We start from the raw sequence: 1,048 nt of genomic DNA, 5'->3' as shown, positions 1-1,048 counted from the left end.
ATTTATTTATTTATTTATTTATTTATTTATTTATTTATTTATTTATTTATTTATTTATTTATTTGTTTGTTTGTTTGTTTGTTTGTTTGTTTGTTTGTTTGTTTGTTTGTTTGTTTATTGTTAATTATTGTTCTGTTAGTTTATTCTGCCAAAACACCAAATTAAAGCTACTTCATAAAGTGGCAACTTGACGTTTATTGTTGTAGTTTCAGTTTGGCCTTGGATGGTCTTTTGTCCTATCTGATGACCTTTAATTAATATTTATTAAAGTTTTCCTGCATGAAAATGCTGATTGTTGACTGACAGGGACCATCATTAGTTGCGTKCCTGACAAAGCATCGGAGCAAACATGTCAAGGTTGAATGACAGAGGGGTTGCTTCCCCAAAAGAAAGTCGGAGCTCGGCAGAGAATCTAATGAGTGGATTCATGTTAATACATTTTAATTCTGAATAAACCCAAAAGCTTAATATAGCCAATGTTTTCTGGTAAAAAAGCAGTGTAATGTGAAGTTTATAGCATTGTAACAGTTTGTAAACTAGCACTTGYATGAAGGGTTGAGGCATATTTTAAGAAAGCAGAAATTCACTTTGGTCTTAGCTTCACTCAAACTAGCAGTTAGCCAGTTTTCGCACCAAAGCCATTCAAAAGGGCTATCCACAACAGGTTAGATATTAATTGTTTWYATACTTTCCACAGAACTTGGCTTCAGAGGATCTGAATATATTTCATGTATTAATAATCTAGTTTCTTTTTAACYACTGGGGAAAACCAATCATTTATTACATGTGTTGCCTCCATGGGGATAGAGTTATTTTATCGGTCCACTCAGACACCTGTGACCTTCCAGAAGCGTACTTCCTTCGAGTGCTCGCACAGAATGAGTGGGCTCCAGCCCCAACAAAGGAAAAACTGACAACCCAGTAATGGGTGTCTGTAAAGGTCAAGAAATGTGCCGTAAAAAAAAAAAAAAAAAAAACCTCAGCAGGCTGAATGTCTGCACGACAGCACTGTAGAGGATGTGGCTAGAGATGTTTAAAGGCATGTAAC

At 35.2% G+C, this 1,048-nt stretch overlaps 1 protein-coding gene across 1 annotated transcript in view; it reads left to right on the top strand.

The window, feature by feature from the left end:
* Positions 1-1,048, top strand: part of pcsk1 (proprotein convertase subtilisin/kexin type 1) — an 18,312-nt gene that overhangs the window by 7,637 nt on the left and 9,627 nt on the right. The window lies entirely within an intron of this gene.

This window comes from Austrofundulus limnaeus, unplaced genomic scaffold (genome assembly GCF_001266775.1).
Source record: "Austrofundulus limnaeus strain Quisiro unplaced genomic scaffold, Austrofundulus_limnaeus-1.0 Scaffold160, whole genome shotgun sequence".
Lineage (NCBI taxonomy): Eukaryota > Metazoa > Chordata > Actinopteri > Cyprinodontiformes > Rivulidae > Austrofundulus > Austrofundulus limnaeus.
The sequence above is the reverse complement of the archived record's forward strand: the minus strand, read 5'-3'. Positions and strand labels throughout refer to the sequence as shown.